The following is a 24,304-nucleotide window of genomic DNA, read 5'->3' as shown; positions in this document are numbered from 1 at the left end:
TCTCTTTATGCGAAGTTGGAGAAGTGTATGTTTGAGTAGGAGTCCTTACCTTTCCTGGGCTATATCATCTCCGCCCAGGGATTGGCTATGGATCCTGCCAAACTACAGGCTGTGATGGACTGGCAAGAGCCCCATTCTCTTAAAGCGGTGCAGCGCTTTATAGGGTTCATTAACTATTACCGCCAGTTCATTCCCCACTTCTCAACTCTGGTAGCTCCCTTGGTAGCCCTCACCAAGAAGGGAGCGAATCCCAAATTGTGGTCGGAAGAGGTCTCCAAGGCCTTCACTTCTATTAAGTCCCACTTTGCTAGCGCTCCCATCTTACATCGTCCCAATGTGGATAAGCCATTCCTAATGGAGGTGGATGCCTCATCCGTTGGTGCTGGAGCAGTCCTCTATCAAATGGATGCTCAAGGTCGGAAGCATCCATGCTTCTTCTTCTCTAAGACCTTCACGCCAGCGGAGAGAAACTACTCCATCGGTAATAGGGAGTTGCTAGCCATGAAGTTGGCCTTTTCGGAGTGGAGACACCTTCTGGAGGGTGCGCGGTTTCCCTTCCAAGTTTACACGGACCACAAAAATTTGGTCTATTTGCAAACAGCCCAGCGGCTAAATTCTCGCCAGGCCAGATGGTCCTTGTTCTTCTCCCGGTTCCACTTTTCCCTTCATTTTCTCGCCGGGAGAAGAATATTCGTGCTGACGCTCTCTCTCGCTCCCTTATGTCAACTGAGGAGGAGGAAGAGGAGCCTCGGCTTATTGTCCCTTCTGAGAGCCTGAGAACCGTAGTGCTGGTTTCGCTAGAGTCTGTGCCTCCGGGCAAGACTTTTGTGCCCATTAATTTGTGACCGGAGGTTCTCTCTTGGGCTCATTCGTCCAGGGTGGGTGGACACTTTGGGACAAAGAGGACATCTGAGCTACTGGCGAGGATGTACTGGTGGCCGCATATGGTCCGGGATGTCAGGGATTATATTCTGGCGTGTGTCTCCTGCGCCAAAAATAAATCTCCGCGTCAAAGACCAGCTGGGTTGCTCTATCCCTTGCCGGTGGCAGATAGGCCCTGGTCGGGATGGACTTTGTCGTGGGTTTACCCAAGTCTCGCGGCTGTACCATCATTTGGGTCATCACCGATCATTTCTCAAAAATGGTGCATTTGGTGCCGCTACCACAGTTACCTTCTGCACGGGCCTTGGCAGCGTTGTTCATTAAACACATCTTCCGCCTACATGGTATGCCTGACAAAATTGTCAGTGACTGGGGTCCCCAGTTTGCGTCTCGGTTCTGGAGAGAGCTTTGTCGTCTTATCAGTATTGAGTTGAATCTCTCTTCCGCTTATCATCCCGAGACGAATGGGTTGGTAGAGAGGGCCAACCAGACCTTGGTCACATACCTGCGACATTTTGTTTCAGCCAGGCAGGATGACTGGGCATCCTTGCTATCATGGGCAGAGTTTGCGCTGAACAACGCCGTAGCCAACTCCACTGGACAAACCCCATTCCTCCTCAACTATGGTCAGCATCCACGGGTACGTGTGCCTATGCCCGTGTCTTCCGTAGACTCCAGGGTGGCAGACTGGGCTGTGGAGGCACGGGATATTTGGGACCGCACTCAGGATGAAATTCGGGCCTCTAAGGAGAGAATGAGGTCCTCCGCCGATGCTCATCGGTGCCCCGCTCCGACCTTTGTTCCTGGCGACTTGGTGTGGCTCTCCGCCCGTAACATCAGGCTGCGAGTTGAGTCCACTAAATTTGCTCCTCGCTACTTGGGTCCCTTCAAGGTCCTCGAGCAGGTTAATCCTGTGGTCTATCGTTTGGCCCTTCCGCCACGCCTGGGTATCACCGACACCTTTCATGTGTCCCTCTTGAAACCCGTGTATATGTCCCGGTTTTCCGAGTCATCTGCTGGGACATCGGGTTCGTCTACATAGTAACATAGTAACATAGTAACATAGTTAGTAAGGCCGAAAAAAGACATTTGTCCATCCAGTTCAGCCTATATTCCATCATAATAAATCCCCAGATCTACGTCCTTCTACAGAACCTAATTGTATGATACAATATTGTTCTGCTCCAGGAAGACATCCAGGCCTCTCTTGAACCCCTCGACTGAGTTCGCCATCACCACCTCCTCAGGCAAGCAATTCCAGATTCTCACTGCCCTAACAGTAAAGAATCCTCTTCTACAGGTCCTTCTCAAAAAATTAGCATATAGTGTTAAATTTCATTATTTACCATAATGTAATGATTACAATTAAACTTTCATATATTATAGATTCATTATCCACCAACTGAAATTTGTCAGGTCTTTTATTGTTTTAATACTGATGATTTTGGCATACAACTCCTGATAACCCAAAAAACCTGTCTCAATAAATTAGCATATTTCACCCATCCAATCAAATAAAAGTGTTTTTTAATAACAAACAAAAAAACCATCAAATAATAATGTTCAGTTATGCACTCAATACTTGGTCGGGAATCCTTTGGCAGAAATGACTGCTTCAATGCGGCGTGGCATGGAGGCAATCAGCCTGTGACACTGCTGAGATGTTATGGAGGCCCAGGATGCTTCAATAGCGGCCTTAAGCTCAACCAGAGTGTTGGGTCTTGCGTCTCTCAACTTTCTCTTCACAATATCCCACAGATTCTCTATGGGGTTCAGGTCAGGAGAGTTGGCAGGCCAATTGAGCACAGTAATACCATGGTCAGTAAACCATTTACCAGTGGTTTTGGCACTGTGAGCAGGTGCCAGGTCGTGCTGAAAAAATGAAATCTTCATCACCATAAAGCATTGACCCTGCCCTTGATGAAACACAGTGGACCAACACCAGCAGCTGACATGGCACCCCACACCATCACTGACTGTGGGTACTTGACACTGGACTTCAGGCATTTTGGCATTTCCTTCTCCCCAGTCTTCCTCCAGACTCTGGCACCTTGATTTCCGAATGACATGCAAAATTTGCTTTCATCAGAAAAAAGTACTTGGGACCACTTAGCAACAGTCCAGTGCTGCTTCTCTGTAGCCCAGGTCAGGCGCTTCTGCCGCTGTTTATGGTTCAAAAGTGGCTTTACCTGGGGAATGCGGCACCTGTAGCCCATTTCCTGCACACGCCTGTGCACGGTGGCTCTGGATGTTTCCACACCAGACTCAGTCCACTGCTTCCTCAGGTTCCCCAAGGTCTGGAATCGGTCCTTCTCCACAATCTTCCTCAGGGTCCGGTCTCCTCTTCTCGTTGTACAGCGTTTTCTGCCACATTGTTTCCTTCCAACAGACTTACCATTGAGGTGCCTTGATACAGCACTCTGGGAACAGCCTATTTGTTGAGAAATTTCTTTCTGGGTCTTACCCTCTTGCTTGAGGGTGTCAATGATGGCCTTCTTGACATCTGTCAGGTCGCTAGTCTTACCCATGATGGGGGTTTTGAGTAATGAACCCGGCAGGGAGTTTATAAAAGCCTCAGGTATCTTTTGCATGTGTTTAGAGTTAATTAGTTGATTCAGAAGATTAGGGTAATAGGTCGTTTAGAGAACCTTTTCTTGATATGCTAATTTATTGAGACAGGTTTTTTGGGTTATCATGAGTTGTATGCCAAAATCATCAGTATTAAAACAATAAAAGACCTGCCAAATTTCAGTTGGTGGATAATGAATCTATAATATATGAAAGTTTAATTGTAATCATTACATTATGGTAAATAATGAAATTTAACACTATATGCTAATTTTTTGAGAAGGACCTGTATGTTGGTGGAAAAACCTTCTCTCCTCCAGACGCAAAGAATGCCCCCTTGTGCCCGTCACCTTCCTTGGTATAAACAGATCCTCAGCGAGATATTTGTATTGTCCCCTTATATACTTATACATGGTTATTAGATCGCCCCTCTGTCATCTTTTTTCTAGACTAAATAATCCTAATTTCGCTAATCTATCTGGGTATTGTAGTTCTCCCATCCCCTTTATTAATTTTGTTGCCCTCCTTTGTACTCTCTCTAGTTCCATTATATCCTTCCTGAGCACCGGTGACCAAAACTGGACACAGTACTCCATGTGCGGTCTAACTAGGGATTTGTACAGAGGCAGTATAATGCTCTCATCATGTGTATCCAGACCTCTTTTAATGCACCCCATGATCCTGTTTGCCTTGGCAGCTGCTGCCTGGCACTGGCTGCTCCAGGTAAGATTATCATTAACTAGGATCCCCAAGTCCTTCTCCCTGTCAGATTTACCCAGTGGTTTCCCATTCAGTGTGTAATGGTGATATTGATTCCTTCTTCCCATGTGTATAACCTTACATTTATCATTGTTAAACCTCATCTGCCACCTTTCAGCCCAAGTTTCCAACTTATCCAGATCCATCTGTAGCAGAATACTATTTTCTCTTGTATTAACTGCTTTACATAGTTTTGTATCATCTGCAAATATCGATATTTTACTGTGTAAACCTTCTACCAGATCATTAATGAATATGTTGAAGAGAACAGGTCCCAATACTGACCCCTGCGGTACCCCACTGGTCACAGCGACCCAGTTAGAGACTATACCATTTATAACCACCCTCTGCTTTCTATCACTAAGCCAGTTACTAACCCATTTACACACATTTTCCCCCAGACCAAGCATTCTCATTTTGTGTACCAACCTCTTGTGCGGCACGGTATCAAACGCTTTGGAAAAATTGAGATATACCACGTCCAATGACTCACCGTGGTCCAGCCTATAGCTTACCTCTTCATAAAAACTGATTAGATTGGTTTGACAGGAGCGATTTCTCATAAACCCATGCTGATATGGAGTTAAACAGTTATTCTCATTGAGATAATCCAGAATAACATCCCTCAGAAACCCTTCAAATATTTTACCAACAATAGAGGTTAGACTTACTGGCCTATAATTTCCAAGTTCACTTTTAGAGCCCTTTTTTGAATATTGGCACCACATTTGCTATGCGCCAATCCTGCGGAACAGACCCTGTCGCTATAGAGTCCCTAAAAATAAGAAATAATGGTTTATCTATTACATTACTTAGTTCTCTTAGTACTCGTGGGTGTATGCCATCCGGACCCGGAGATTTATCTATTTTAATCTTATTTAGCCGGTTTCGCACCTCTTCTTGGGTTAGATTGGTGACCCTTAATATAGGGTTTTCATTGTTTCTTGGGATTTCACCTAGCATTTCATTTTCCACCGTGAATACCGTGGAGAAGAAGGTGTTTAATATGTTAGCTTTTTCCTCGTCATCTACAACCATTCTTTCCTCACTATTTTTTAAGGGGCCTACATTTTCAGTTTTTATTCTTTTACTATTGATATAGTTGAAGAACAGTTTGGGATTAGTTTTACTCTCCTTAGCAATGTGCTTCTCTGTTTCCTTTTTGGCAGCTTTAATTAGTTTTTTAGATAAAGTATTTTTCTCCCTATAGTTTTTTAGAGCTACGGACGATTATGGGGTGAACACTATTTTGGGGTGCAAGGTGGTACGTGGCAAAAAATTTTATTTGGTGGACTGGAAGGGTTATGGCCCCGAGGACAGGTCCTGGGAGCCTGTTGAGCACATTCGGGCCCCGCAGCTCATTGCTGCCTTCGAACGTAGCGAGGCCCAGGGAGGGGGGGCCCTAGGAGGGGGGGTAATGTTAGGGGTCGAGTTCCTGCCTCTGCACAGGGGGAATCTCGATCCGTCTCTGCTGCGGTCTCCCATTCTTCTCCAGCCACAGTGGAGTCTGCTCAGCAGGGACGTCGATCCCAGCGTCTCGCTCAGTCTGACTCTGTGCGAAGAGTTACTGCTGCTTTTCCTGCTTCTGCCATTGAAGCCAGTGCTGGGCAGCGGCGAGTGGGCGTTTCTGGATCTAAGTCCTGCTTTTCTCTGTCTGAGCATGCCCAGGGCAGGATCTCCCGTTGGAGATCGAGGGTCACATGCTCAGGTATTGCAGCACATCCCATTGGTCCTCCAGGAAGGTCCTGAAAGGGCAAAACTTCGGTAGCAGCTTCCTGTGCTGCAACTATATAAGCTGCGCATGACCGCACGGCCATGCGCTAGTATTGTCTTTGATATTATGTGTGTGTGTAGATGGATGTATGTCGAAGGATGAAAGCTCCTAAATATCCCTCCCTAGTGTTGTTGACTGTTTGCGGATGATGGTAGCTATCTAGCGCCCGACTAGCCATCAGCACGAAACACACATAACAGCGTCTAGTTGCTGGGACCGCCTGTACGGCGCCCTGCGCTTACCTGACCCAACCCTGGGTGGTTAGTGGCGTCTGTCAGTGTAGCACCGCACGCAATCTTATGCCTTTATATATTATTATTTATCTTTCTCTGACACCCCAGTTGCGGTGTCGAGCGCATGAGGTCTTCTGAACTCAAATCCTCAGTCTCGGATTTGAGATTAGAGACTTCGTGCTTTCGCTCTATGTGCGGTACCGCGGTCCTGTGACGCAACAGGGTCGCCTCCTTCACACAGGGTGAAGTTAATCCATGTGTATATTCTTATAGTACCGCCATATAGTCCATCTTTACTAGCAGCAGGGTTTTTACCTGCACGGTGGACCTCGGACTGCGAACGCACCTAGTTTCATATCATCTTATACTTGGTGCTTTCCATCAGTCCTTAACAGCTAAGGTGGCAGATGAGGGGGGTGCCAGTACAGAGGTAGCACTGCTGCAGCAATGTGTGTCCTCTGAAAGCCGGAGGAGTGACTGCTCCAGTAAGGAGGGAAAGAGGAGAGCAGGGCAGGCCAGACAGGTGCTGGTAGTGGGGGACTCAATTATTAGGGGAACAGATAGGGCAATCTGTCACAAAGACAGGGATCGTCGAACGATGTGCTGCCTACCTGGCACTCGAGTCCGACACATCGCTGATCAGGTGGACAGATTACTGGGAGGGGCTGGTGAGGACCCAGAGGTCATGGTGCACATTGGCACAAATGACAAAGTTGGAGGTAGGTGGAAGGTCCTTAAAGATGATTTCAGGGAATTAGGCTGCAAGCTGAAAGCAAGGACCTCCAACGTAGTATTTACCGAAATACTGCCTGTACCACGTGCCACGCCAGAGAGGCAACGGGAGATTAGGGAGGTTAATAAGTGGCTCAAGAATTGGTGTAGGAAGGAGGGGTTTGGGTTCCTGCAGAACTGGGCCGACTTCTCAGTTGGCTACAGGCTCTATGCTAGGGACGGCTGCACCTCAATGGGGAGGGTGCAGCTGTGTTGGGGGAGAAAATGGCTAGAAGGTTGGAGGAGTGATTAAACTAGGGATTGGGGGAGGGTATTCATTTTATAGGAGGGGAAGATAGTGCAGATAGAGACCTGGGCACAAATAAGGAAGATGGGGGTGGCGGTGGCATGGGGGTGGGGGGGTGGGGTTAGAACAGTTAATAATGTAAGAAAGAATAGAGGTACAGAGAGGAACATCAAGTGCATGTATACTAATGCCAGAAGCCTTGCCAACAAAATGGACGAATTATAATTAATGTTGTTGGAGCATAATTATGACATGGTGGTGATATCTGAAACGTGGCTGGATGAGAGCCATGACTGGGCTGTTAACTTGCAGGGTTATAGTCTGTTCAGAAATGGCCGAATGGATAGGCGAGGGGGAGGGGTGTGTCTATATGTAAAATCGTCATTAAAACTCATCCTGCGTGATAATATAGATGAATCTAATGAAAATGTAGAGTCCCTGTGGGTGGAGATAAGGGGAGGGGGAAAAATAATAAATTACTGATAGGGGTTTGTTATAAATCTCCAAAAATAATGGAAGCAATGGAGAATATCCTCGTTACGCAAATAGATGAAGCTGCTACTCAAGGGGAAGTCATTATCATGGGGGACTTCAACTACCCTGAAATAGATTGGGGAATGGAAATCTGCAGTTCCAGCAAAGGTAATCGGTTTTTGACAACTATGAGAGACAATTACCTTTCACAACTGGTTCAGGACCCAACGAGAAGGGGGGCACTGCTAGACCTAATATTAACCCCAGAACGAATATTTGGGGCCTTTTAGGCCCCCATGCTTACATTTTTGCTATTATCTGCAAAATTACTTTAGTTATAATTTTGAAACTCCAGGTATTCCTCAAGTATGTCATTGTTGATAATATCCAGTTGTTCATATAATTTTTTTCATAGGCATTATGGTGTAACAATGCTTGTTTGGTGAAAACATCTATACGAATTGGGGGCCTTTTAGGCCCCCGATATTTTTATCATGTTCTCAGTAGTGTTTGTGTCTCAAGTTACTTTATTTGTACTCAGTAATGCTGGTGGAGGGGCCAGGGTGTGGATAATAACATGTGAGGATGTCATGTGATTTTTGGAGGGAGTGATAAGGCCATGACATCACCTCAGCTCCTTCGGAACACAGTAATGAGCTGTGTATAGAGTACTGAGGACAGTATACACTGTGAGCTAATTGCTGAAGGACCTGGGATAAGATAAGCTGTTGAGAGGAAATCTGATTCATTTTCAGTTTCTGTTTCTAAGAAGCTTGCAAAGGCTAGAGCTTGTGAGCCACAAAAATCCAGAGAATTGTACACCACCTAAAAGTATAAAAGGTAAGAGCTGCTGAGGGTGAGAGGAAGAAAGGGGGACATTACACTTACAGTGTGTTACACACAAGCAAAGAGTGGACAACCCTGATTCTGTTCATTATTTTTTCATTTAGTTTGCTAACATCTAGTCAGCAATGGCACATTGCACATAAGCGATTATGTTTCAAAGCGATGATGAAAGTGAACTATCTTTGTCTGATGAAGAATATCTGCCACCAGCTAATCAAACATCCTCATCCAGTGATTCTTCTGATCATGAAGAAGTGAATCTAGTGGATCCTCAAGAAGTGATAAGCAGAACATCCAAAACGAATGTTTTTTGGGACAGTAATCCTACATTAGTCGGACGTACTCCAACACACAATATTGTGAGACAGGCTCAAGGAACTGTGGGAAGTCCCAGTTACTTTACCCCTAAAGATGTATTCTCTACTTATTTTTCTGACAATATTGCAGAAGAGGTCCTATTATGTTCAAACCTAGAATGAAGACGTATCGCTTCTGCAAAAAATAAATCCTGGAAAAATATCTCAAAAGAGGAACTTTATGCATGTATTGGACTTTTACTGCTGGCAGGGAGTCAAAAATCGTATGATGTCCCAATACGAGAATTATTTCTGGACCCACTTTCTGATACACACTAGAAGGCGACAATAGTAGACGGGCATGGCACCAGGAGATGGAACTGGATCCTTGATGCAAACAATTGGCTAAGACGATGGTGCAGACAACAAGGATTCGGATTCCTGGACCACGCTGTGAATTACATGTATGATGGACTCCTCGCCAGAGACGGACTACACCTCAACAAACCTGGGAAACACACATTCGCCAGAAGACTCGCTACACTCATCAGGAGGGCGTTAAACTAGAAGAAGAGGGGACGGGAAGAAAAACATTAGACTCGAACAAAGAAGACCCAGGAAAACATACTCAGAAGGGAGGTAAGAACATTTCTAAAACAATCCACAGCGAGGAGATTGAAACAAAACAAAATCTTCTAAACTGCATGCTCGCAAACGCCAGAAGCCTGACAAACAAGATGGAAGAATTAGAAGCAGAAATATCTACAGGTAACTTTGACATAGTGGGAATAACCGAGACATGGTTAGATGAAAGCTATGACTGGGCAGTTAACTTACAGGGTTACAGTCTGTTTACAAAGGATCATAAAAATCGGAGAGGAGGAGGGGTTTGTCTCTATGTAAAGTCTTGTCTAAAGTCCACTTTAAGGGAGGATATTAGCGAAGGGAATGAGAATGTCGAGTCCATATGGGTCGAAATTCATGGAGGGAAAAATGGTAACAAAATTCTCATTGGGGTCTGTTACAAACCCCCAAATATAACAGAAATCATGGAAAGTCTACTTCTAAAGCAGATAGATGAAGCTGCAACCCATAATGAGGTCCTGGTTATGGGGGACTTTAACTACCCGGATATTAACTGGGAAACAGAAACCTGTGAAACCCATAAAGGCAACAGGTTTCTGCTAATAACCAAGAAAAATTATCTTTCACAATTGGTGCAGAATCCAACCAGAGGAGCAGCACTTTTAGACCTAATACTATCTAATAAACCTGACAGAATAACAAATCTGCAGGTGGTCGGGCATCTAGGAAATAGTGACCACAATATTGTACAGTTTCACCTGTCTTTCACTAGGAGGACTTGTCAGGAAGTCACAAAAACACTGAACTTTAGGAAGGCAAAGTTTGACCAGCTTAGAGATGCCCTTAATCTGGTAGACTGGGACAATATCCTCAGAAATAAGAATACAGATAATAAATGGAAAATGTTTAAGAACATCCTAAATAGGCACTGTAAGCGGTTTATACCTTGTGGGAATAAAAGGACTAGAAATAGGAAAAACCCAATGTGGCTAAACAAAGAAGTTAGGCTACGTTCACATTAGCGTTGCGCCGCCGTGCGTCGGCGACGCAACGCGCGACGCACGCTAAAACGCGCGCAAACGCGCCAAAAACGCGCGCGTTTTGCGACGCGTGCGTCGTTTTCCGACGAAAATCGGACGCACAGAAAATGCTACATGTAGCGTTTTCTTGCGTCCGGCGCTAGCGTCGGAAACGACGCACGTGGCGAAAAACGCCACCAAAACGACGCACGCGTCCCCTATGTTAAACATAGGGACGCGTCGCCGCTGCGTCGCCGCTGCGTCGCCGGCGCAACAGCGACGCACATTGGCGGAACGCCAATGTGAACGTAGCCTAAGACAGGCAATTAACAGTAAAAAGAAAGCATTTGCACTACTAAAGCAGGATGGCACCATTGAAGCTCTAAAAAACTATAGGGAGTAAAATACTTTATCTAAAAAAATAATTAAAGCTGCCAAAAAGGAAACAGAGAAGCACATTGCTAAGGAGAGTAAAACTAATCCCAAACTGTTCTTCAACTATATCAATAGTAAAAGAATAAAAACTGAAAATGTAGGCCCCTTGAAAAATAGTGAAGAAAGAATGGTTGTAGATGACGAGGAAAAAGCTAACATATTAAACACCTTCTTCTCCACGGTATTCACGGTGGAAAATGAAATGCTAGGTGAAATCCCAAGAAACAATGAAAACCCTATATTAAGGGTCACCAATCTAACCCAAGAAGAGGTGCGAAACCGGCTAAATAAGATTAAAATAGATAAATCTCCGGGTCCGGATGGCATACACCCACGAGTACTAAGAGAACTAAGTAATGTAATAGATAAACCATTATTTCTTATTTTTAGGGACTCTATAGCGACGGGGTCTGTTCCGCAGGACTGGTGCATAGCAAATGTGGTGCCAATATTCAAAAAGGGCTCTAAAAGTGAACCTGGAAATTATAGGCCAGTAAGTCTAACCTCTATTGTTGGTAAAATATTTGAAGGGTTTCTGAGGGATGTTATTCTGGATTATCTCAATGAGAATAACTGTTTAACTCCATGTCAGCATGGGTTTATGAGAAATAGCTCCTGTCAAACCAATCTAATCAGTTTTTATGAAGAGGTAAGCTATAGGCTGGACCACGGTGAGTCATTGGACGTGGTATATCTCGATTTTTCCAAAGCGTTTGATACCATGCCACACAAGAGGTTGGTACACAAAATGAGAATGCTTGGTCTGGGGGTTAATGTTTGTAAATGGGTTAGTAACTGGCTTAGTGATAGAAAGCAGAGGGTGGTTATAAATGATATAGTCTCTAACTGGGTCGCTGTGACCAGTGGGGTACCGCAGGGGTCGGTATTGGGACCTGTTCTCTTCAACATATTCATTAATGATCTGGTACAAGGTTTACACAGTAAAATATCGATATTTGCAGATGATACAAAGCTATGTAAAGCAGTTAATACAAGAGAAGATAGTATTCTGCTACAGATGGATCTGGATAAGTTGGAAACTTGAGCTGAAAGGTGGCAGATGAGGTTTAACAATGATAAATGTAAGGTTATACACATGGGAAGAAGGAATCAATATCACCATTACACACTGAATGGGAAACCACTGGGTAAATCTGACAGGGAGAAGGACTTGGGGATCCTAGTTAATGATAATCTTACCTGGAGCAGCCAGTGCCAGGCAGCAGCTGCCAAGGCAAACAGGATCATGGGGTGCATTAAAAGAGGTCTGGATACACATGATGAGAGCATTATACTGCCTCTGTACAAATCCCTAATTAGACTGCACATGGAGTACTGTGTCCAGTTTTGGGCACCGGTGCTTAGGAAGGATATAATGGAACTAGAGAGAGTACAAAGGAGGGCAACAAAATTAATAAAGGGGATGGGAGAACTACAATACCCAGATAGATTAGCGAAATTAGGATTATTTAGTCTAAAAAAAGACGACTGAGGGGCGATTTAATAACCATGTATAAGTATATAAAGGGACAATACAAATATCTCGCTGAGGATCTGTTTATACCAAGGAAGGTGACGGGCACAAGGGGGCATTCTTTGCGTCTGGAGGAGAGAAGGGTTTTCCACCAACATAGAAGAGGATTCTTTACTGTTAGGGCAGTGAGAATCTGGAATTGCTTGCCTGAGGAGGTGGTGATGGCGAACTCAGTCGAGGGGTTCAAGAGAGGCCTGGATGTCTTCCTGGAGCAGAACAATATTGTATCATATAATTATTAGGTTCTGTAGAAGGACGTAGATCTGGGGATTTATTATGATGGAATATAGGCTGAACTGGATGGACAAATGTCTTTTTTCGGCCTTACTATCTATGTTACTATGTTACTATGTCAGTGGGCAGATATGAGGAAATTAGAAGAATCATTCGCTTTGATGATAAGCGAACTCATGCAGCGAGGTTTGAAACAGACAAATTAGCCCCTATCAGTTATATCTGGAACATATATATCATAAATTGCACAAAACTTCTGAAAAAATAACATGTCAGAATTGTTTGGAAGACTAACATAATAGAAAATAAAGTTAGAATAAAAATGTAGCTGCAGCTAGTTTGCTATAGATTTCTATGCGTTTTTGTGTGTTTTCATGTCTTTGTGTGAAATTTGGGAAAAAAAATATTTTTTGGTGTTTTCTGTGAAAAATTATAATTAAAATTGTGTCCACTATTCATATTTCATTGAGCAATTTTGAAATAAACTTGTGAAAGTTATTTAAGTGTGTTTTTCTACATTATATGCATGGGGGCCTAAAAGGCCCCCAATACGTTAATATGTATATTTTTAACATCATGCATTCTAGGGTTAACCAACAGGCCAGACCGCATATTAAATATAAGGGTTGGGGGTCACTTGGGGAATAGTGATCATAAAATAATAAGTTTTCATGTTTCCTTTAATAAGATGTGTAGTAGAGGTGTTAGAAGGACACTAAACTTCAGGAGGGCAAATTTCCAACGAATGAGAGAGGATCTTGGTGCAATTAACTGGGACGATATCCTGAGACATAAAAATACACAAAGAAAATGGGAGACATTTATTAGTATCCTGGATAGGACCTGTGCACAGTATATACCGTATGGGAATAAACATACTAGAAATAGGAGGAAACCAATATGGCTAAATAGAGCTGTAAGGGGTGCAATAAGTCACAAAAAGAAAGCATTTAGAGAACTAAAGGAAGTAGGTAGTGATGACGCAATAAATAAATACAAAAAATTAAATCATTTCTGTAAAAAGCAAATCAAGGCAGCAAAGATTGAGACAGAGACTCATTGCCAGGGAGAGTAAAAATAATCCCAAAATATTCTTTAGCTACGTAAATAGTAAGAAACTAAAAAATGATAGTGTTGGCCCCCTTAAAAATAGTCTGGGTGAAATCGTGGATGAGGATGAGGAAAAAACCAATATGCTAAATTACTTTTTTTCATCAGTATTTACACAAGAAAATCCCATGGCTCACAAAATGACTAGTGATAAAAATTCCCCATTAAATGTCACCTGCATAACCCAGCAGGAAGTGCGGCGGCGTCTAAAAATCACTAAAATTGACAAATCTCTGGGCCCGGATGGGATACACCCCCGAGTACTACAGGAACTAAGTACAGTCATTGATAGACCATTATTTTTAATCTTTAAAGACTCCGTAATAACAGGGTCTGCACCACAGGACTGGCGTATAGCAAATGTGTTGCCAATATTCAAAAAGGGGACAAAAACTGAACTCTGTAATTATAGGCCAGTAAGCTTAAGCTCTACTGTGGGTAAAATCCTGGAGGGCATTCTAAGGGATGCTATACTGGAGAATCTGAAGAGGAATAACCTCATGACCCAGTATCAGCACGGGTTTACTAGGGACCGTTCATGTCAGACTAATCTGATCAGCTTCTATGAAGGGTAAGTTCCGGACTGGACCAAGAGAACCCAGTGGACGTAGTGTATATGGACTTTTCAAAAGCTTTAGATACGGTGCCACACAAAAGGTTGATACATAAAATGAGAATAATGGGGATAGGGGAAAATATGTGTAAGTGGGTTAAGAGCTGGCTCAGGGATAGGAAACAAAGGGTGGTTATTAATGGTGCACACTCGGACTGGGTCGCAGTTAGCAGTGGGGTACCACAGGGGTCAGTATTGGGCCCTCTTCTTCTTAACATGTTTATTAATGACCTTGTAGGGGGCATTCAGAGCAGAATTTCAATATTTGCAGATGACACTAAACTCTGCAGGGTAATCAATACAGAGGAGGACAATTTTATATTACAGGATGATTTATGTAAACTAGAAGCTTGGGCTGATAACTGGCAAATGAGCTTTAATGGGGATAAATGTAAGGTCATGCACTTGGGTAGAAGTAATAAGATGTATAACTATGCGCTTAATTCTAAAACTCTGGGCAAAACCGTCAATGAAAAAGACCTGGGTGTATGGGTGGATGACAAACTCATGTTCAGTGGCCAGTGTCAGGCAGCTGCTACAAAGGCAAATAAAATAAAGGGATGCATTAAAGAGGCATAGATGTACATGAGGAGAACATAATATTACCTCTATACAAGTCACTAGATCGACCACACTTAGAATACTGTGCACAGTTCTGGTCTCCGGTGTATAAGAAAGACATGGCTGAACTAGAGCGGGTGCAGAAAAGAGCGACCAAGGTCATTAGAGGACTGGGGGGTCTGCAATACCAAGATAGGTTATTACACTTGGGGCTATTTAGTTTGGAAAAACGAAGACTAAGGGGTGATCTTATTTTAATGTATAAATATATGAGGGGACAGTACAAAGACCTTTCTGATGGTCTTTTTAATCATAGACCTGAGACAGGGACAAGGGGGCACCCACTATGTCTGGAGGAAAAAAGGTTTAGGCATAATAACAGACGCGGGTTCTTTACTGTAAGAGCAGTGAGACTATGGAACTCTCTGCCGTATGATGTTGTAATGAGTGATTCATTACTTAAATTTAAGAGGGGATTGGATACTTTTCTTGAAAAGTATAATGTTGCAGGGTATATATACTAGATTCCTTGATAGGGTGTTGATCCAGGGAACTAGTCTGATTGCCGTATGTGGAGTCGGGAAGGAAATTTTTTTTCCCCAAAGTGGAGCTTACTATTTGCCACATGGGGTTTTTTTTTGCCTTCCTCTGGATCAACATATTAGGGCATGTTCTTTTTATACGGAATTTAACATGCTACAGTTGGGCCTCAACCCCCCCCCCAACAAAAAAAAAATGTTTGTTAAACCAAACCTGTCAGCAGAATTTTGCTAAGTAAACTACAGACACTGTCAGGTCGGTACTGTTATACTTTTAAAATGATACCTGGGGTAAAGAAATCAATCTTGTGGGTCTTATGTAATCAGTGCTAGAAGTTTTCAGTTAATGATATGCCCGTGATCTGGGGCGGGAATGTAGACAGAGTCTTATCTTCCTGTTGTAAGCAAGAGGAAACCAAGGATAGACCTGCCTACAGGCTGCCTCGAAGCACAAACATGTTCCTCATCATAGAGACAGACTATTTGTGCTTCAATGCGGCCTGTGGGCAGGTCTTTCCTTGGATTCTCTGGCTTAGAGGAGGAAGATAAGACTGTGCCTTCCGTCACGCCCTGGAGTACGAGAATCTCATTATCTGAAAACTTCTTACACTGATTACACAAGAACCACAAGGTGGATTTCTTCACCCCAGGTATTATTTTACTCAGTGCAACACTGCCAACCTCACAGTGTCTGTAGTTTACTTAGCAAAATCCTGCTGACAGGTTCACATTAAATAAATCACATTGCTATATTTATACTGCAGTCTCTTATGTCCATCTAAATTGGGCAAATTTTTCTGGCAGTGCAATTCTGCAATTTTTTTGGTAAATGAAATTTTATATGGCATTTATCGTGCTACAGTTCGGCCTTAAAATCCCTCAAAAAATAAATTGGTTGTTAAAAATAGCATTGCTATATTTATATGGCAGTCTCATATGCCCATATGAGGTGTGAAAATTTGCTTAGCGTTGTAGTACAGCCTTTTTTGTGCTGTGAAGTTTTATATATTTATATTTAGCATGCCACAGCTGGGCCTCAAAACTCCCCAAGAAAGAAATTGTTAAAAAAATCTAATCGCATTGCAATATTTATGCTGCAGTCTCATGCGTCCATTTCAATTGGGCAAATGTTGCTGTCACTGTAATACTATAATTTTGTGAGCAGTGAAATTATATGCAGCCTTTATTGTGCTACAGATGGGCCTCAACCCCCCCCAAAAAAGAAATAGTAAAAAAATGTAATTGCTATATTTATTCTGCAGTCTTATACATCCATCTGAAGTGGGCACATTTTGCTGGCATTGTAATAGTGCAATTTTTTTTCTGCAGTGACATTTTATATGACATCTACTGTATTGTGCTGTAGTTGGGTCTCAAACCCCCCTCAAAAAAATATTTGGTTACAAATAGCATTGCTGTTTTTTCTGGCAGGACAATGTGCCATGCCACACAGCTAGGTAAATTAAGGTGTGGATGAAGGACCACCACATCAAATTCCTGTCATGGGCAGCCCAATCTCCGGATCAGAGCCCCATTTAAAACATCTGGAATGTAATCAAGAAGAAGATGGATAGTCACAAGCCATCAAACAAAGAACTGCTTAAATTTTTGTACCAGGTGTGGCATAAGGTCACCCAAAAGCACTGTGAAGACTGGTGGCAAGCATGCCAAGACGCATGAAAGCTGTGATTAATAATCATGGTTATTCCACAAAATATTGATTTCTGAACTCCTCCTGAGTTAAAACATTAGTATTGTTGTTTCTAAATGATTATGAATTTGTTTGTTTTTTTGCATTATTTGAGGTCTCCAAGCATTGCATTTTTTTGTTATTTTGACCATTTCTCATTTTCAGAAAATAAACACAAAATTTATTGCTTGGAACTTCAGATACATGTTGTCAGTAGTCTATAGAATAAAAGAACAATTTACATTTTACTCAAAAATATACCTATAAAAAAAAATCAGACAAACTGAAAATTTTGCATCGGTCTCTTAATTTTTGCGAGAGCTGTACATCCATCTGAAGTGGGAAAATGATGCTGGCATTGTAATACTGCAATATTTTTGAGCAGTGACATTTTATGCTGCATTTATCAGGCTAGAGTTGTTCAACCTCAAACCCCCCAAAATAAATCTTTTGTTAAAAAAATCTCATTACTATATTGATACTGCAGTCTTATACGTTCATCTGTAGTGGGTAAATTTTTCTGGCATTGTAAGAGTAGCAATTAATGACAATTTGAACGGAATGTGTATGAAGCCCTCTTTTATGTCTAATACAGGATGTGTCCCTTATTTTTGGCAGTTCTTACTTCCTTCATAAACTAAACTGAAATTTATTTTTTTTAATAAAAAATAAATTTTGGCTTACTTACTGTATATTAAATTTTTTTAAACCCTTTCTAAATTTTGCGTCATATACAAGTTATTATACAGGAAAAAATGTTTCTTAACATTTTTTTTCATGTAAAGTGCAATTTCTTGTCGGTTTGGAATGTTTCACTGTCAATGAAAGTAGAGTAAAATTGTGACACCATTGTTCTCAACAGTGATCTGGGAGTCAGAGATGTTCCAGGGGTCTTCTCCATGTTTTTCTTCCAGTCTGCACTTGTCCCATCTATTGGTAGGGTCTGCCAGAAAAAAAGCTCAGCTTTCCCCTTGACTTCCATTATAATTGTTACTCGAAACAAGCATGTGAGTATTAGCAATTGCTCGGTTCAAGCAACGAGCACCCGAGCATTTTAATGCTCACTCATCCCTAATTATCAGAGTTCATAGAGACATAAAATATAAATTATGTAGACTTTTTAAATGCAGTCAGTTCTGTGAATATAAAATTTAAGTTATCTAGACTGTAAATACTCCTAATTTTACTTATTCAGAAGTGATGATTACTTTGAATATCAGATGATTTGATTTACATTTAATTCACTACTCACAAAATTTGCTTACTATACCAACATTACAGTGCCTTAAAACTTCTTCTATATTTCTCATGTTTAATGGATTCTGATCTATTTTTTTATATATTCAAGTATATTTACAAATTTTCAAGTAGGAAACAATGTGGAAGCACATAGAAAGTGTATACAGTGAGAAAAAGCCGCTAAATCGGTAATTATTTATATGGATCAGTACCTTGAAATCTAGCATCAATATAGATTTCTTACTGGGTATATTTTAGAGATTTTTAATGAAAAGCTAAGTAGAAATAGCCTGAGAGAATACATATTTTTAAATGATTAATGGTTAATTTCACATACTGTAATAAATGTAACTTTTAATCTTGGGCCCACCTTAGATTAGATAAAAGGGTCTGCATTTTGCCAGATTCAGTGACTCTTGACTATGAGCTATCTGAACCCATAAGACATAGCTGCATTTTTTATTCCAACTAGAGATGAGCTGATTTGGAAGATTTAATTCATGTGGATTTCACGGTTTATGCAAATGCAAACATTTTGAGGTTCGATTTGCAAAAAAATAGTTGCCCGGCACCATTTCTCACATTGTTGAGAGCAAGCAAAAGTAATTTTGTTTTGCCACGCAGTTCTCCTCATATTGCTATGAAACTAATGCATCTTATGGATAACCATACATTGGATAGTGGTGGTAAGTACTGGGGCCATTGCGGATCAGCTGTTCCCAGTGGAGCTAATTGTTTTACAGCATAGTGTTTTCCATCTCAGAGTCACTGTGCAAATTTCTTTCTTTAAGGCTGGAGTCACACTCAGCGTAAGACAATACGGTTCGTATATTACGGCCGTAATATGCTGAAAAGTCCCCAAAATAGTGGTCCGTAGCTCCTCCGTAGGCAGGGTGTGTCAGCGTATTTTGCGCATGGCATCCTCCGTATGTAATCCGTATGGCATCCGTACTGTATATTTCTCGCAGGCTTGCAAAACCGACATACGGCTATACAAGGGATCCATGTGTAAAAAAAAACCATATATACTGTCTCTATATATATATATATATATATATATATATATATATATATATATACAGTGGGGCAAAAAAGTATTTAGTCAGTCAGCAATAGTGCAAGTTCCACCACTTAAAAAGATGAGAGGCGTCTGTAATTTACATCATAGGTAGACCTCAACTATGGGAGACAAACTGAGAAAAAAAAATCCAGAAAATCACATTGTCTGTTTTTTTAACATTTTATTTGCATATTATGGTGGAAAATAAGTATTTGGTCAGAAACAAACAATCAAGATTTCTGGCTCTCACAGACCTGTAACTTCTTCTTTAAGAGTCTCCTCTTTCCTCCACTCATTACCTGTAGTAATGGCACCTGTTTAAACTTGTTATCAGTATAAAAAGACACCTGTGCACACCCTCAAACAGTCTGACTCCAAACTCCACTATGGTGAAGACCAAAGAGCTGTCAAAGGACACCAGAAACAAAATTGTAGCCCTGCACCAGGCTGGGAAGACTGAATCTGCAATAGCCAACCAGCTTGGAGTGAAGAAATCAACAGTGGGAGCAATAATTAGAAAATGGAAGACATACAAGACCACTGATAACCTCCCTCGATCTGGGGCTCCACGCAAAATCCCTCCCCGTGGGGTCAGAATGATCACAAGAACGGTGAGCAAAAATCGCAGAACCACGCGGGGGGACCTAGTGAATGAACTGCAGAGAGCTGGGACCAATGTAACAAGGCCTACCATAAGTAACACACTACGCCACCATGGACTCAGATCCTGCAGTGCCAGACGTGTCCCACTGCTTAAGCCAGTACATGTCCGGGCCCATCTGAAGTTTGCTAGAGAGCATTTGGATGATCCAGAGGAGTTTTGGGAGAATGTACTATGGTCTGATGAAACCAAACTGGAACTGTTTGGTAGAAACACAACTTGTCGTGTTTGGAGGAAAAAGAATACTGAGTTGCATCCATCAAACACCATACCTACTGTAAAGCATGGTGGTGGAAACATCATGCTTTGGGGCTGTTTCTCTGCAAAGGGGCCAGGACGACTGATCCTGGTACATGAAAGAATGAATGGGGCCATGTATCGTGAGATTTTGAGTGCAAACCTCCTTCCATCAGCAAGGGCATTGAAGATGAAACGTGGCTGGGTCTTTCAACATGACAATGATCCAAAGCACACCACCAGGGCAACGAAGGAGTGGCTTCGTAAGAAGTATTTCAAGGTCCTGGAGTGGCCTAGCCAGTCTCCAGATCTCAACCCTATAGAAAACCTTTGGAGGGAGTTGAAAGTCCGTGTTGCCAAGTGAAAAGCCAAAAACATCACTGCTCTAGAGGAGATCTGCATGGAAGAATGGGCCAACATACCAACAACAGTGTGTGGCAACCTTGTGAAGACTTACAGAAAACGTTTGACCTCTGTCATTGCCAACAAAGGATATATTACAAAGTATTGAGATGAAATTTTGTTTCTGACCAAATACTTATTTTCCACCATAATATGCAAATAAAATGTTAAAAAAACAGACAATGTGATTTTCTGGATTTTTTTTTCTCAGTTTGTCTCCCATAGTTGAGGTCTACCTATGATGTAAATTACAGACGCCTCTCATCTTTTTAAGTGGTGGAACTTGCACTATTGCTGACTGACTAAATACTTTTTTGCCCCACTGTATATATATATATATATATATATATATATATATATATATATATATATATATGTCAGTAGACACATATATGTATATATATTATTACTTCATACAGCGCTAGATAGCTTTAAAGCCGGTAATTCAATTGCCGGCTTTTGCTATCTCCTTCCTAAACCCGACATGATATGAGACATGGATTACATACAGTAAACCATCTCATATCCCCATTTTTTGCATATTCCACACTACTAATGTTGGTAACATAGTAACATAGTTAGTAAGGCCGAAAAAAGACATTTGTCCATCCAGTTCAGCCTATATTCCATCATAATAAATCCCCAGATCTACGTCCTTCTACAGAACCTAATAATTGTATGATACAATATTGTTCTGCTCCAGGAAGACATCCAGGCCTCTCTTGAACCCCTCGACTGAGTTCGCCATCACCACCTCCTCAGGCAAGCAATTCCAGATTCTCACTGCCCTAACAGTAAAGAATCCTCTTCTATGTTGGTGGAAAAACCTTCTCTCCTCCAGACGCAAAGAATGCCCCCTTGTGCCCGTCACCTTCCTTGGTATAAACAGATCCTCAGCGAGATATTTGTATTGTCCCCTTATATACTTATACATGGTTATTAGATCGCCCCTCAGTCGTCTTTTTTCTAGACTAAATAATCCTAATTTCGCTAATCTATCTGGGTATTGTAGTTCTCCCATCCCCTTTATTAATTTTGTTGCCCTCCTTTGTACTCTCTCTAGTTCCATTATATCCTTCCTGAGCACCGGTGCCCAAAACTGGACACAGTACTCCATGTGCGGTCTAACTAGGGATTTGTACAGAGGCAGTATAATGCTCTCATCATGTGTATCCAGACCTCTTTTAATGCACCCCATGATCCTGTTTGCCTTGGCAGCTGCTGCCTGGCACTGGCTGCTCCAGGTAAGTTTATCATTAACTAGGATTCCCAAGTCCTTCTCCCTGTCAGATTTACCCAGTGGTTTCCCGTTCAGTGTGTAATGGTGATATTGATTCCCTCTTCCCATGTGTATAACCTTACATTTATCATTGTTAAACCTCATCTGCCACCTTTCAGCCCAAGTTTCCAACTTATCCAGATCCATCTGTAGCAGAATACTATCTTCTCTTGTATTAACTGCTTTACATAGTTTTGTATCATCTGCAAATATCGATATTTTACTGTGTAAACCTTCTACCAGATCATTAATGAATATGTTGAAGAGAACAGGTCCCAATACTGACCCCTGCGGTACCCCACTGGTCACAGCGACCCAGTTAGAGACTATACCATTTATAACCACCCTCTGCTTTCTATCACTAAGCCAGTTACTAACCCATTTACACACATTTTTTCCCAGACCAAGCATTCTCATTTTGTGTACCAACCTCTTGTGCGGCACGGTATCAAACGCTTTGGAAAAATCGAGATATACCACGTCCAATGACTCACCGTGGTCCAGTCTATAGCTTACCTCTTCATAAAAACTGATTAGATTGGTTTGACAGGAGCGATTTCTCATAAACCCATGCTGATATGGAGTTAAACAGTTATTCTCATTGAGATAATCCAGAATAACATCCCTCAGAAACCCTTCAAATATTTTACCAACAATAGAGGTTAGACTTACTGGCCTATAATTTCCAGGTTCACTTTTAGAGCCCTTTTTGAATATTGGCACCACATTTGCTATGCGCCAGTCCTGTGGAACAGACCCTGTCGCTATAGAGTCACTAAAAATAAGAAATAATGGTTTATCTATTACATTACTTAGTTCTCTTAGTACTCGTGGGTGTATGCCATCCGGACCTGGAGATTTATCTATTTTAATCTTATTTAGCCGGTTTCGCACCTCTTCTTGGGTTAGATTGGTGACTCTTAATATAGGGTTTTCATTGTTTCTTGGGATTTCACCTAGCATTTCATTTTCCACCGTGAATACCGTGGAGAAGAAGGTGTTTAATATGTTAGCTTTTTCCTCGTCATCTACAACCATTCTTTCCTCACTATTTTTTAAGGGACCTACATTTTCAGTTTTTATTCTTTTACTATTGATATAGTTGAAGAACAGTTTGGGATTAGTTTTACTCTCCTTAGCAATGTGCTTCTCTGTTTCCTTTTTGGCAGCTTTAATTAGTTTTTTAGATAAAGTATTTTTCTCCCTATAGTTTTTTAGAGCTTCAGTGGTGCCATCCTGCTTTAGTAGTGCAAATGCTTTCTTTTTACTGTTAATTGCCTGCCTTACTTCTTTGTTTAGCCACATTGGGTTTTTCCTATTTCTAGTCCTTTTTTTCCCACAAGGTATTAACCGCTTACACTGCCTATTAAGGATGTTCTTAAACATTTCCCATTTATTATCTGTATTCTCATTTCTGAGGATATTGTCCCAGTCTACCAGATTAAGGGCATCTCTAAGCTGTTCAAACTTTGCCTTCCTAAAGTTCAATGTTTTTGTGACTCCCTGACAAGTCCCCCTAGTGAAAGACAGGTGAAACTGCACAATATTGTGGTCGCTATTTCCTAAATGCCCAACCACCTGCAGATTTGTTATTCTGTCAGGTCTATTAGATAGTATTAGGTCTAAAAGTGCTGCTCCTCTGGTTGGATTCTGCACCAATTGTGAAAGATAATTTTTCTTGGTTATTAGCAGAAACCTGTTGCCTTTATGGGTTTCACAGGTTTCTGTTTCCCAGTTAATATCCGGGTAGTTAAAGTCCCCCATAACCAGGACCTCATTATGGGTTGCAGCTTCATCTATCTGCTTTAGAAGTAGACTTTCCATGCTTTCTGTTATATTTGGGGGTTTGTAACAGACCCCAATGAGAATTTTGTTACCATTTTTCCCTCCATGAATTTCAACCCATATGGACTCGACATCCTCATTCCCTTCGCTAATATCCTCCCTTAAAGTGGACTTTAGACAAGACTTTACATAGAGACAAACCCCTCCTCCTCTCCGATTTTTACGATCCTTTCTAAACAGACTGTAACCCTGTAAGTTAACTGCCCAGTCATAGCTTTCATCTAACCATGTCTCGGTTATTCCCACTATGTCAAAGTTACCTGTAGATATTTCTGCTTCTAGTTCTTCCATCTTGTTTGTCAGGCTTCTGGCGTTTGCGAGCATGCAGTTTAGAGGATTTTGTTTTGTTCCAATCTCCTCACTGTGGATTGTTTTAGAAATGTTCTTACCTCCCTTCTGAGTATGTTTTCC

Source organism: Ranitomeya imitator, chromosome 4, assembly GCF_032444005.1.
Source record: "Ranitomeya imitator isolate aRanImi1 chromosome 4, aRanImi1.pri, whole genome shotgun sequence".
NCBI classification, from domain to species: domain Eukaryota; kingdom Metazoa; phylum Chordata; class Amphibia; order Anura; family Dendrobatidae; genus Ranitomeya; species Ranitomeya imitator.
This window is presented reverse-complemented; position numbering follows the sequence as displayed.